The following is a 12,566-nucleotide window of genomic DNA, read 5'->3' as shown; positions in this document are numbered from 1 at the left end:
GAATTAAACTTTCACAAAAGGAAATTATTAAATAAAAGTTATAATTCTTATTCAAATAATCCCAATTTAATATATGTTAACAAACATACCAATGCCTAATTTACTTGCAATGCACAATTTAATTCTAAGTTGAATACCATCATGAGAATTAAATCTTAAATATAAAAAATAATTAAATTAAATTTTAGAACTTGAATTAAAGCATGCATACAAGTTGTATAAACTTCTAAAACAATCAATGCAACATTAAAATAAACCTAAGACATCCCCTACCTCAATTTGAGATGAAAATCTCAAAAGCCACAAAAATGAAACCGCTCCGAATCCGACAATATTTCGGGGTTTTGTCAGGGACAACACGGTGAACATTAAACCCCAAGGAAGTCCTATCAAAATCCCAACTTGGCTTCAAACCCGAACTCAAAAAATGGCCAAAACGGAATTCCAATAAGGGGGAAATGAAGGTCTTACCAAGGCCTACAATAAACTCTAAGGCCCTATGGCATTTACCACGAGGGAAGAGGCCGGAAAAGAATAAAGAAGTGGAAAAAGTTAACTTTTTCTTACGACACCCCCTATTTATAGAAAAACCCTAAAAGTGTCCCAAACGGGTCCCGCCAAGTTCGAAAAAGTGAAATCTGAGCAGACGCGCTCAAACGATAGAACTCCGTGAACAAAAAAGAACCAAAAGGAGAAAAGATGAATAACGGAAGAAACAACGTCAAAAATTGAGTCCCGAGCAGAGAGATATGCCCCGAACAAGTTTGGCAGTAACCGGGACCAAAAACCCTGAAACTGGGAAAAAAATGACTAAAAGGAAATTCTAAGAGTACACAACTCAACGAAAAGTGAAAATGAATCCCGTACAAGGATTCAGACTCAAAACGAGGCATTTTTGTAATAACTTTCATTAATTGCACAATGGCCTCTACAAAAAGTGATAACTGCACTAATGACCCAGAATGAAAATATCTTCCAAAAATATTTTCTTAAAAACCCCTGAATTAAAATATCTTCAAAAGATATTTATGAAAAACACCCCAAGAAAAGAAAATGTTTCTGAAGAACTATGCATCCATGCCCTATGGACACTGGGAGCAACCAGAGTACTTTTCTACAAAAGTAAAGATACGTATTTCGTGGAAACCACTTAGAATGAAGATACGTGAAGTCAAAAACTAACTCCGAACACAAAAGGTGAGGTTCTGCCAACAAAGTGACAAACGGGAAAAAAAGACGAAAAGTGAATAGTGTCCAAAAAGTAAAAATATGGAAATGACTCGGTCCTTAAAGGAAGTTCTCAATCCAAATAAAAGAGTCTTGAATACCATCCCCAAGCACTCAAGATGACACTAAGTGAAAAAAAACCAAACTCAGAAAGGAAAAGATCAACGAAAAAAAAAATATCCGTAAAAATCTGAGAAAATGAAAGGAAGGAAAATGACTGGGTCATTATACAAACATAGTCCATTCATCTATATGGCTAAGATTGGAATAGACATTTAGCTTAATGGCAAAGATTTGACTAGGCATAAGAATATATGTGGTGGGAAAAAGGCAGCCATCACAAAAAATTGATTGGAATTTTTTTCCTAAATAAATTAATAAGAATTTTTTTTACTTTTTGTTATCATTTTTTTTTCCCTTTAAATGGTATTTTGCTATTTTTTTCAAGAAAACTTTGGTTTTTCTTCAATTTTTCCTTTTCAATTGTGTAATCGAAAAGAATTTGAAAATGGTTTTCTAACAAACCTTGAGTTTTTGTAACGTTTTAAATTTTCAATTCTTTGAAAGATAAAAAAAAATAAATAAATTTTGTTTTAGAGACACAAATCAAGGAGACTTATAGTGATTAGGGATGGCAATGAGGCGGGTGGGGATCTCATTCCCCATCCCCATTGAATTTTTTCACCCCCATCCCTGCCCCCGTAACTGCATAAAATTTCACCTCCACCCCTATCCCCGTCTCGCCCCCATAACCGGCTAACTTTCTTGTTGTCATTGCAGTTGCTTGGTCAGTTGAAGTAGGTTTTGAATTCAATAAATAAATTATTGTTTCCTTTTATTGGAGAAAGGAAAAGGTTAAAGAAAAATATATATATCCTTTGTCAGAGAGAAAAAAGTAAAAGAAAGATATACAAAGGTGAAGGGAAAGTGTCGGTTGATGAGAGAAAAACTAAAAAATAAAAGGTTGTCTACTAAGTTTTAAATTGTTCCCACATGTTATATATAAAAATATATAAATACTTACTTTAATATATATATATATATATATATATCTAAGGGTATTTTTGTAAACTTACATTATAAACGGGGTGGAACGGGTTTACCATACCCCGCCCCCAGCCCCGTCCCCGCCAAGGTTTAGAAAACTACCCCCATCCCTATCCCTATTGACATAAAAGGTCCCCAAACTTGCCATAAATAGGGCGGGGACCCTGCAGGGATGGGGTTTTTGGGCTCTAAGGGTCTTATATAAAAGGGGGATTGAACCATTTATAATAGGTTAGCTTTTATTTTACATTATAACTTTTATATTGTTGTTAGTTTTCTCTCTAGAAAAGTTAGAGATTAGGGTTTTGGGAAAGAAGAGAGTGGAGGCACAAGGAAGAACACTTCTACATCTACACACTCTCTTTCTAGAATTCAACAAAGAAGAAGAGAAAGAAGATGAAGCCATATTTAGGGATTGCCCTTGAGGGTTCCATAACCACATCCACCTTCTCCATTATTGGTTAAACTTCTCCTTGGGGCTTGGATGAGCCCAAGCTTGTTATCTAAACCCTTATCTTTCATCTTTTTGGGGATTTATATCTTGTGATTAGTGCTATAGCCTTGTGTATAAAATGAATCTTGGGTTCTCCTTTGATTTATATGGTTTAATTCTTTCTATTGATTCTCTATATGATTACATATTGTCTTATGTGTGATTATTTGTAAATTGATCTCTACACTAGATACTTGTTTTACTTGTATTTAGTGATGGCTATACATGGTTTTTATTGGATGAATTTGTCAATTAATTTGATGGATTATTAAACTTGATGGGGTGTACTACACCTTAGTTTACTTGTTATTAGGTAGACAATCCATGCTTGAATTTGATATTTTATGGCTTATTATTGCAAATTTCATTATTCTCTAGATTGATGTGTGCTTTAATTGTTGAATACTTTGATGGATTATACTTAAACTTGAAGGGTTGTGCTACACCTTAGTTTACTTGTTAATTATGTAGACAATTCATGCTTGAATTTGATCATCTATGCTTATTATCGCAATTGGTAGTCGCATTTTGATTACAAAAATATTTTTCCCAATTAGTTAAAAGCATGTGGTTTAATGATTGAGCTTGGCAACGATTCTAATGCTCTAAGACCTCTCTTCCGATTATTCAAACCCTAGCTCACTTAGTTTAACTTAATTACATTTTCAATTAATTGAAATTAGTGTAATGAACCCAACCAAACCTCCGTTTGCAATCTTGTGATACACTAAAGTCGAAATTAGATTCCAACGACGTGTTTAATCCCTACAAACGATCCCTACTCGCTATACTTCATTAGTAGTAGCAGTGGTTTTATATATGTAAATTTAACTTCCAAAGCTTCCAAAACCACATTCATATTAGCAACAAGCACATCAAATCGTGCCCTTTTTCATCAAAATTCCACGGTGATCAACAACAAGTACATCCAAAGTCGTGCCGTTCTTCACCAAATTCAACAAATTCTCTCTGAAAGCGAAAAACAAGAAGCACACCAAAGTCGTGCCGTTATTCCTCAAATTCAACAAAGAACAACAAGCACATCAAAATCGTGTCATTCTTTCTCCAAGATTCAACAAGTTTAACGAATCACCACACAACACTGTCCGAGATTAAGCGTCAGCCCTCGATCAGAAATCATTGTCAATTTTCTTCAATTACAAATACTTGAAGAAGATTGTCAATAACCTGATTCAAGATCAAACTTCAACAGCCCTTGAATCCGACCAACAAAGGAGATCGAATCAGAGGATATTTTCTTTCTTTTTGTAAAGAATACCTCAGAGGATTGTAATCAATTTTCATAAATTAATAAAATTCTATTTGCTCCCTATTTTGTTCTTTATTTGCAGACTACAAAATTTGTGCGTGCAATGGCTATGTGTTTATATTTTATGTTCGTAAATGATTTAATTGTTTGATGTGTATTGCGGTTTTGTTTGTGTGTATTTGTGTGATATGATTTATGTGACTTGATTGTGTACTTGTTTATAATTATGTGTTAGTTAAATGTTTAATTGTCTGTTTTTTTTTTTATTTTAAAAAGAATGGATTTGGATAGTAGTAATGGACCAACCAAATGGGTCACATAGACTACTTGGATAGGAGCCTAAATAGGTAGGATTATATGACCCATGGGAATTGATTATATATATATATATATATAATCAATCAATTATTAATATATATATATATATATGTGTGTGTGTGTGTGTGTGTGTATGGATATTATTATTAGTATGATTATTATTATTATATGTATATATATATGTGCATAAACGTGTATTACTATTATTATGGTATGCATTATTATTAATAATAGATGGAGGATTAAGTTATATATATATATATACATATATTACAATTATTATAGTATGTATTATTATTAATTATTATTATTATTAATAGATGGAGGATTAAGTTTTATATATATGGATATATTGTTGTATGTATATATATATATATATATATATATATATGGTATAAACATATTATTATTATTATTATGGTTATTAATAATAAAGGAAGGATTAGTTTTGTATATATATTATTGTGTGTGTGTGTGTATATATATATATATGTATAGTTAGATTGAAATATTAATATCATTACCATAATAGTTATTTTATTTGCCTTTTCTATTTCTATATGGCAGACTTATTATATAAGGATTAGGGTTAGTGTTATATAGTGTATATATATATATGATGATAAGGTCTGGAGGAGGTTGGTTACGTGAGTTTTAGAGACAGAAAGAAAGAGCAAACAGAGAGAAGAAAAATAGAGAGAGCAGCAGAGAGAGGAAAAACAAAGAGAGTTTGCGAGAGCCAAGGCCAAGGTCAAAACCGAACCAAGGAGGAAGAATGAAGGAGATTGTGTGTGGGTTAGAACCAAACCAGCAGAGGAGGACGACGGCAACCCGAAAGTTGCCGGCGTTGAGCAATTGGCCGGAGAAGAAAGGACTTGGGTTTTAATCCGAAATCCTTGAAGGCAATTCTTATATTCTACTCATCTTCTTTAATCTAGGGCTCAATGCATGTTTAGGATAACTTTAGGATGATTAAGCAAGTTAAATAAACAAGTATGCATGATTAATTTGGATTAAAATAGAGGTTATATGTGAAAATATGTTAATGTTCTTGAATTATATGTTCTTGAGATTTGATGCATGATTTGTTGTTTAAACTTGATCTAAACGTGTATAATCATCTTAAATAAATTATTAAGGATGTATCAGACTTAGACTGAAGCTTATAACCCATAACAATGGAGTTTGGGAGGAGTTGCAAAGGTTGAAAAACGAAGAAGACAACCCGTAGTAGGAACGAGCCGACTTAGTTGTTGAAGGAGTTGACTCATTTGAAAAGGAGCCGACTCAGTTAAGAACGAGCCGACTTATTTGAGAACGAGCCGACTCAATTGGGAACCGAGCCTGCTCAATTGGACTGGATGTTGGATTTTGAGGTTTTGGGTTACCAGATGTTACTGTAATCACTTTTAATAGATTAAATAGTCTTTATGGGATTAAATAACTTCCCATAATGCAAAAATTATACTTGTATGCGAATGATTTAGATAGTATGGATTATTAAACAAATTATAAGTTATTTAATGGATGAAATTAAATGTGTTAATTGTTGTATCAATTGAAAAGGGATAATTAGATGATTTTAATCATCTTTGTGGAGATTTATATTGTTACTTGTATTGTAAATGGTTATAACCATCATGTAAATACAATTGAGGATTAAGGTATTTACCATACTGGATTAATATATAATATGAGAGGTTCTGTAATTTAATTGAGATGTAAGTTAATTACTTGTTTAGTAAGTTAATTACATGCTACTTAGAATTGCTGTTTATATTGCCTAATTAAATGCAATGGATATCTGTATGATCATTATCATGTGTATTTATTGATCATTTGATGTATATATTTGTTTGCATCATTTATTGGATTATGTGAAAACCATTGTCAGGATATGGTTTCGGATTAATGCACCCTTGTTTGGATATGGGGGCATATTATGGATGGACTGGCTAATAAGTTTAGGCTCATCTCTTCGTGTCAGGCCACGGAACCAGCTGGATGACATGCCATTGAAAAACTATGGTGGATAATTTACTTTGTTGTATTTGGATAGAATATGAATATATATATATATATATATGTATATACCGTGATATGAGATTGAGTTATCAGGATTGATGGTTAGGAAGGTTATATTGCCCTGGATTCATAGCTGGATATAGAGGATGTGGTGTACCTTGGTAGATGACAGTGTTCATGACTACCTATGTGTTTTGCATGATGCCTAGTATCAGTAGAACCTGCCCTATAGTCTAGTGAGATACCTTAGTGTGTATCTATATATATATATATATATATATATATATATAGATTATGTAGTTATTGCATAAGTTAACTAGGATGTATTCGTTCCTTAGGTTTCTTTTAGATGTAGTAGAAAGAACTTGTTTGTGCGCCGGACCCACTATTTATTTTTCAGGTTTATGTCAGTACTAGGTGTAGATTTTGGTTCGTGCAGACTATAGACCAGTCATCACCATTCTTCCGGATTACCTACTTAGGATTTTACTTTATATTTCAGTATTCAGATGTAGACAGTTGTTATTGTTCTTTATATCAGTTTGGGGTTTTCTAGGGGTCCACATAGTATGAATTCCCAAGTTGTATTTTTAGAGGATTAGTTATATTAGAAGAATTTACTATTTAATGGAAATTTATTCTGAGGATTTAAATATTGGATTATCACTTTAGTTTTCATTTTCGCATTTTATTTATTCTTTTTGAATTCTGTGTTCATTTATTGCCAGTTTGTTTTTGATATCCCTGCGTGTTTGGGCATGGGCCTAACCAACCCGCATTCGGAAATACAGGGGTATCACAGGTTACTTTACTTTTGTGGAAGGTAACCTTGACACTTGGAGAAGCAAGAACTAGAAGGTGGTTTCTAGATCAAGTGCGGAAGCTGAATTTTGAGGTATTGCTCATGGTGTATGTGAATTGCTATGGGTCAAACATGTATTACAAGATTTAAGGATTGATTATGAGAAACTGATGAGTCTACATTGTGATAATAAGGTAACCATCGAAATTGCACATAATCCGGTTCAACATGACAGTACAAAACATGTTGAAGTTGATCATCATTTTATTAAAGAGAAAGTTAATCGAAAAGTTATATAATTTCCATCTGTTCGGTCTGAAGATCAGTTGGCTGACGTACTCACGAAGGCAGTTTTAGGAAGGGCGTTCCATGGTGTAATTAGCAAGTTGGGCATGATAAATATCTATGCTCCAACTTAAGTGGAAGTGTCGGCATGAGCTATATTTCTTAATGTATTTATATAACTTGTTATAATTAAGATAGCTAACCGTAGAATATATTATTACTATATTGTGTAATATATTATAACCAGGTATAGATTTACTATATAGAGTAATATATTCTAACCATGTATAAGTTTACCATATAGGGTTTTAGTTTCTTGTTCTCCACACATCTCATCACCTATATAAACCCTGTATATCTCATATCTTATATATCAATACAATACATAGTTTCTCTCTTTTATATTTCTAACAAAAGAAAAAAAAAATGCACAAAGGATATCAATGGACACTAACTTAGATTGTAAAAGCTGTCATTTTTTAAGGAAATTTTGAGTGTTCGAAAGGCAAAATATAGCACACTACGATCATCTCATTTCTTATACAATTTTAAGTTCAAGTGGTTCTTTTGTATATTTAAATAGATTACACCTAAATTGACAACGTTGTAACTTTAGATCTTTAATTTAATAATTTTAAATTGGCTAAATAACAATGATGTAAAAGTGTTAAATTCTCGATTCGATGGTATTTTAGTATTTTAATATGTTGAAAGTGTGTGGCGAATGAATTATCAATTTTATCCCTTCCTTGATGGATCCAAAGTGATGTGATAGTTCACTTTTTTATAAGTTTAATGCAAGAAAATTAAATTGGTAATATTAAAAAAAAATATTATATTAACTTTTCAAATTAGACACTTATTTTGGAACAAATAAAAATATAAAAAATAATATTTCGCCGTATTAGTTATGTCTATTTATTATTATTTTTAACCAAATTAAGTCTATTTGATGGTATGATATAACACTCTTATCATTTATTCAAAAGGGGAATAGATTCTTTGAATCATGTTGGGAAAATAATGTGAGGTCTTTGGGTTGGCTTGAATATTTATTTTTTTGATTTTTATTTTAAAAAATGGTGCATTTTGGGTTTGTGATATTCGGACCTCGTTTTGAAATTTTTTTTTATTTTTTTATTTTTTCCACCCCCATTTCCCCCATCAGCACTGGACATTAACATATCATATAAATAATAAGGCTTCGTTTCGCAACCACGATTTTTAGGAAAGTCCCTCTATGTGTCTCTGAAAATTAGGGTATTTCTTCTTTTCGCTCCAAAAATTTCAAACGCCTCTCAGCTGCTAAGCAAATCTTGATTCCCCAGCACCTTTTTCTCTATCTATCTTCTCAATCAACTTATGCTACGTTTGGTGTGCAGGAATGGAATGGAATGGAATGCCCATTCCAACCATTCCTTTGTTTGGTATGCTACTTAAAGTTGGTGAATGTGGTGAATGTGCGGTTCAAGAAAAGCCTTTTTGGTCAAGTTTAAATTTATAAAAACCACTATCACCACTAATACTAACGTAACAAGAGTGAGTAGGGATCGTCCCAAGGGATTATAGGGATCGAGCAATGTTGTGCAATCACAATTAGGGCTAGTAGGTCAAGTGATCAAACAATTGGTTGGTTGGTTGATTAAAGAGCAACTAAATTAAACTAAGTAATAGCAAAAGAGTGCAATTAAGAGTAAGTAAAAGAGAGAGAGAGAGAGATCTTGGGGTTTAGAGATCACCACCAAGCAATGCATTTCTATATCATTGACAAGTGATTAATGAGGGCAAATGGTGTGTTGCAATATTGGTGTGTGTGTATTTGGTTGATTCAACAAGCAAGGATGACTAGTTAAGCATGTATTGTCTAAACATCATGTGAAAGGCACAATATATCTAAGCAATGAAGCATATATTGTCTAAACAACATGTGAAAGGCACAATAAATCAAAACAAGTCATTAATCATTTCATTAAGCTCAGAATCCAAATATAACACAAAGATAGAGACATATGCTAATTGCATTCAAAAGCTTGGATCATCAAACAACAAGCATAAATTGTCCTCCCATTTGACACTACACTTTAACTACACAACATCTACACTACTAGCATGAAAATAAACTAGGGGAGAGGCATAATCCATCAAGAGATAAGCATGAACCATCAAGAGAATCACAAAAGCATTCTTTTAAGCACAATATTTTGACAATCTCCAAATCTATAGCATCAATACACATAGACATGCATGAATAACACAAAATCTAGAGACAAGCACATAAACATCTATTCTAGCATACATAGACATATGGATAGAATGAAATGACCAATTGGAAGCATTAAACCACATAAATCATTAAATAAGCAAGATCTATACATATCAAAGTGTCAAAACATCAATTACAACACTAATCCCTCAATAATACATAAGATTAAGATATAGAAAGCATGCTTGGGGCTAACTCTAGCCCTAAGAGGATGTCCAGCCACTCATGGTGATGATGCTCCAACCCTCAAGGGTTAATTCCATGGTTGAAATCTGCTCCTTGTTGATGAAGAGTCTCCAATGGTGTCTCTAGCCTCCTCCTCCTCTAAGCTTCCTCTCCAAGAGATGATATGAAAATAATGTTGGCTCCTCATTGTAAAAACAATCCTTATCCTTATATAGGTAGGTCAAAATGACACCAAAATGGGCTGGAGTCGTGCACACAATATTCCCTAATGATTGGACAAAGAACAACTTTCAATGAGATGGAATTTTAACTTTTTCGTACTGGAGGAAGTTCGATCGATCGAACCTTGAACTTGGATTGATCGAAAGTAAATAAGATCGATCGAACTTAGGCTGGATCGATCCAACTGGCTGAGCTTTTTGGAAAAAGACAAATCCGAGATATTTATGGGAAAAGGACAAAAGTGGTTAGTGGGTGGTACAGCTGTGGATAGGATCAATCATTTGAATAAGGACAAAAGTGTTCGATCGATCGAAGGATGGTGTTGGATCGATCGAACTTTTGGGACTTTATGCCTTTGGGTCAGGGCTTGGATCTATCTTGAAGTGCTGAGATCGATCATTGTTCGATCGATCAAACCTTGAACTTGGATCGATTGAACTTTGCTGCTTGCCACCTTTGGCTTCATTTGCATCCTTCGTTCTCCACTTTGCTCCTTTCTTTGATTAATCCCAGAATTGCTTCCATTAAGCTCTTATTTGGCTGAGTTAGCTGATTTTAGAGATAAGTGCCTGAAAAAGGAAATAATACGAAATCAATCTAAAATGGTAAAGTAAGATAGATAAAGGTACTAGAATGCCTAAGCTTAAAGGGTTTAAATACGCATTTTTCAGTGCTCATCACACCCCCAAACTTAAATATTGCTAGTCCCTAGCAATGAACTAGAAAGAAAAGGAATGAAATAAACAACTATACAAGTATGAATCTAGAAAACAATAAATGGATAACGCCACTTTCGTAGGGAACACGATTGCAGTTAGCATATGCAATAAGCCTTTTAAACCCCTAGGTTACCCCTAGTGGACGAGTGAAGTCTCGTGAGGGTTTCCAGAAATGGTACCCATAAACATTAAGCTCTTTCTTTCAAAAGAGGCACCAATGTTGCAAACAAGCATTGGGAGAAAACTACCTCAAGTATGCAATTTTTCAACCCTTTCTAAGCAATCTCCCAAAATTTCAACATCAAGCAAGCAAGTATGGTCCTCCACACATCAAGAAAATGATCATGTCAATCAAAACAACTCTAGAATCCTTTTGAGTGGACCAACATCAAATGTGTTGCTATCTAAGCCAACTAAAGAATTAATCACATCCTTACCTTCAAACTAGCACACAAATCTAGTACTGATCATCAAGACAAAAAATGGACCTTTTATTAAAGCTTTATTGTTCTAGGTGCGCTTATTCTTTTCACTCATATTTTTATTTTTATTTTTTTTTCTTTTCACTCATATTGTTCTAGCACACAAGTATAGTGCAATGTGTTGATCTATTAAGCTTTCTAGTGATTCATGAGGTCGAGCGTTAGGTCAATGACTCCTAAACCAGACGGCTTTAGGGCATTAGGCATTCAAATACCCCTACGGACTTACAAGCTCAAATCAACTAGGCTATAAATCAAGACAACAACCATCTAATCATTTCCTACTTCTCACCTTTTTGGGAGAAGTCCTCACTTTTATTGCTTTTGCTTACTTTTTTTTTTAATATAATTATTAACCTAGAGTTTGGGCCCTCCACCTTTCGGTGCGAGAAGTTCAGTGCTTGATGAGGCTAGAATCCCGGCTACTTAGTGAAAAGGGGTTGTTATCCACCTTTATCAAGAATGAAAGCTTTCAATGCATTACTAGCTCAATTGGGATATAACCAATTCAATAATTAACAAAGCATGTACCCCACAAATGAATGCTAGTGTGCGCCGGTGCAAGTGTAGAAGACTAGAGTGAATCTCAAAATAATTACAAAATCAAGACGATGTGGACCACAAGTGCAAGCAAGATATCAATCTTTCGAAAAATTTACTCCTAAATGGCATTCATAAGGCATACAAGGAGTATTGGACTCTCAAGTCAAGCAATTTTTAAATTTTAAGTGATATAGTCCTCAAAAGATCAAATCATAACTAGATATGGACCAATCATAGAAATATCCCTCAAGTACACAAGTCATGCTAAAAATTTGAATTTAAAACTAACACTGTAGAGCACCATTCCCGCCAAACTTAAATTGCACAATGTCCTCAATGTGCAAAGAGAACAAAGGAAAGAGTATACCAGTGCAACTAAGCAAGAATGATCGAGACTGAAGTATCCGAAGTGGGTGGCATGGCCCCCCCAAACTTGGGATGAATTGTGGTCCTGAAAATTGGCACTTAGATAAACTTATCAGATAACAAAATGGGATAATCAGTGCACAGTGGTCATGCAAGTGTAAATAGGATAAACAGATAACAAAATAAGAGAGGTATAAGGGTGGTCCTGGAAATTGGGTAGCACTCTCTCACTGAAATCACTGTGATACACCTGATGAAGTCAAACATACAGATATGAGAATACAATCATATGACATCCATAGCAAAAATAGATATATA

The sequence above is a fragment of the Cornus florida genome, unplaced genomic scaffold, assembly GCF_030987335.1.
Source record: "Cornus florida cultivar Cherokee Brave unplaced genomic scaffold, ASM3098733v1 CherokeeBrave_3.0.0_Hap2_Chr05, whole genome shotgun sequence".
NCBI classification, from domain to species: domain Eukaryota; kingdom Viridiplantae; phylum Streptophyta; class Magnoliopsida; order Cornales; family Cornaceae; genus Cornus; species Cornus florida.
Note: the sequence above shows the minus strand (reverse complement) of the source record.